Source organism: Photinus pyralis, unplaced genomic scaffold (genome assembly GCF_008802855.1).
Source record: "Photinus pyralis isolate 1611_PpyrPB1 unplaced genomic scaffold, Ppyr1.3 Ppyr1.4_LG5, whole genome shotgun sequence".
Lineage (NCBI taxonomy): Eukaryota > Metazoa > Arthropoda > Insecta > Coleoptera > Lampyridae > Photinus > Photinus pyralis.
The window spans coordinates 45,022,346-45,025,392 of record NW_022170596.1 but is presented as its reverse complement, the minus strand read 5'-3'; positions in this window follow the sequence as shown (position 1 = coordinate 45,025,392).

Genomic DNA, 3,047 nt, shown 5'->3' with positions numbered 1-3,047 from the left:
TGTGGTTGAAATGAACTTGTAGGGGGTCTCCAATGATTATTAGTGGGTCCTACATGGCTATTATTGTTCTGAAAAGGGGATTTATAGGGTGATTGATTCGAGGGCGTTATACGCTGTGTTGGTTTATACATGTTTTGCGTATTTAAAAGGTTACCTCTATTTTGACTGTATAAAAAGTTTTCTTCTTCTATTAATAGTGACATTGCTTTTTCTAAATTTTCGGGGTCCCTAAGCCTAACGTTATTTTGAATTTGGCCACTTAATCCACGGATAAAGGTTTTTAAAGCTAATTCGTCGTAATTTTTTAATCTGAGAGTTTTTTCTGGGACGGTTAAATCTGATGAATTTAATTTTGAAATAATGAGACTGCGTGCGTCTTGACATCTCATTCCAAAATTGTAAGGAGTTTCGTTTTTATTAGGTCGTAAAATAATTAAATCTTGTACGAGACAATCAATGTTGCGCTGGTCACCAAAGCTTAAGTTTAGTGCGTTTTTAATTTCGTTCCACGTTCTTAATTCTATTCTGGAACCTATGAGACTCAAAGCTCTACCTGTTAATTTACTTATTATTGCTCTTAACATAAAATTATTCAAAGTTTCGTTTACTGGATCATAAAAATTCAATATTAGGTTTTCGCAATTATCGATAAAAATGCCGAATGTGTGTGGGTTACCATCAAAATTTGGAATAGTTTCTACATATAATTTAAGTAATGAGTAATTTACGGTTTTTGGCTGCGCTTGGGCCATTATTTCTGGGTTTTCAATTTCGTCAATTATTTCACTTTGTTCACTACGATAAGTTGTAAAAGCGTTAGCAAGTTGTTCTGTTAGTTTTTCTAATTCTGAAGGCATAAATTACGTTTTTTACTAAGTATAAAATGATTTTAATAAACTTTCTCTTTATACCGCTTGAGTAGAAAAAGAACTTTGTAGGGGATACTTAAAATATTAGAATAAAGGAATTGTTTGACTTACAGGAATATGATGCTGATTTTCATGCTCTTTTCTTAAATTACGTTGCTTATCCTACGGTTTGGGTGAATTCGGCGATGCGGTCCAAATTTTTCCCAGGATTGAAGTTCGGCGATGTTGTCCAAAAATCAATTTGCGAGGTTTCGGCGATGCTGTCCTACGTCTCTGGTGTGTGTCAAGTTTTCGTTCGGTGAGATTTCGGCGATTTTGTCCTACGTCTCTGCGTTTCTCAAAACGTTGCTCTTCTCGTAATCCAATTTTGAACTTCACAAATAAATCGTTAAAACGAACCGAATTTTCCGGACGCGATTTTTGTCGTCACACTAGTGGAAATTTCGTTTTGTGAATCCTACCGACTGCGCCAATTATGTTGTTCGATTATGGAAAACGATTTTTAAAAACAATTTTTATTTTTATGACAACGTTACAATGAGAATCCGGACTGAACTTGACTGACTACAATAATGAAAAACTACATATAATTATAAGTTTCCTTATCGAAGGAATGTGCTGATGTCGGTCCTGATGTCGTGTGAAGGGCTACCATACTCACTACTTCAATTAGTTTCAACGTTCGCTGCGGATTCTTCGGTAGTTTACTTGTTAGGTGATTTTTAGAAGTTCTCTTAAGATCTTCCAAGCGATTCTCAATCAGAATTTGACAAATGTTTTTCTTTATAAGTCGATTGTTTGGAAGCTATACAGCGTGTTTTTCAAAATTCCTCAATGATTCTTCAGTATTTTCAAAAACTATGAATTCCTCAGAGATTTTCAGAAATTCGTGGTAGATATGTATGAACTTTTAGCCAGTATCCATATTTATGTAACCCTCAGAGAATCATTAATGTTTTTCAATATTTCTGCAAAAACTTGCTTCACAAAATGTTTATTGATTTATGGGACAATATTTAATGATTTTGCAGAAGATCTTCAGACAACCCCTGAAAATTGCACAAGGATACCTAAATATTCCAGAAATTATCGCATAAATGTCTGATGAATCTGTAAGAATCTCTAGAGGATCTCTGAAGATATGGTCATAACTCTCTCAGGGACCTCTAAGCCATCTGGTAAGAATCCCTGAAGAACGTTTGAGACGAAACTTTGAAAACCCTCCTGACAAGCTCTGAACCTAAAGAATGTGTGAAAATTTTAGAAAGTATATTTTTTTGAAATAATTCTAGCAAATAGTTGAAGACTCTCTGAAAGATGAGTAAATGTGAATGTGAAATTTTTAAAAAGTGGAGGGTCTAACTTAGCGTTTTCAAAAGTTATTTCCGGAAGTGCATCCATTTTGAAAATATTTTACATCGATTCGGCCTTCGGAGTAACTCCTAAATACAAATTTTTAAAAACCTACCTATTTTACTTTCCCAGAATCGTTTAACTAAAGCTCCCAAAAAAACACCCTGTAGAGTGTTTCTGAAACACTATAATGGCGCCAAGATTTTTGTTTACGGCGCATTTTAGCGCATGATGAAAGGTACGATGTAGTAGAAAAAAACATGTTAAAAAACGTAACTTTTGAAAACGTTAAGTTAGCCCCCCCCACTTTTTAAAAATTTTTTATGGCTTAACCGTAATGGCGCTAGCTTTAATTCAAGTGGCGCAATTGAGCTCATAACCAGATGTATCAAGTGGCACAAATACCGGTAGCAAAATGCGTTATGGGGGATTCCGTTCACTTGCCCCCCCCCCCAAATATATTTAAGGATAACCAAAAAACAATAATGGCGCAAAGATATCTTTTTACGGCGCATTTCAGCGCATACCTGAGAGTACAATTTCGTATGAAAAGATGTTAAAAAAAAGTAACTTTTAAAAACGTTAAGTTGGCCCCCCCACTTTTTGAAAATTTGTCACGGCTTAACCGTAATGGCGCTAGCGTTAATTCAAGTGGCGCAATTGAGCGCATAACCAAATGTATCAGGTGACCTAGTTACAAGGGACAAAATACGTACTGGGGGGGGCTACGTTCACTTGGCCCCCCCAAATGTTTTTTCGGATTTCTAAAAAACGATAATGGCGCAAGAGTTATTATCGGTGGCGCATATGAGCGCATAACGAGCG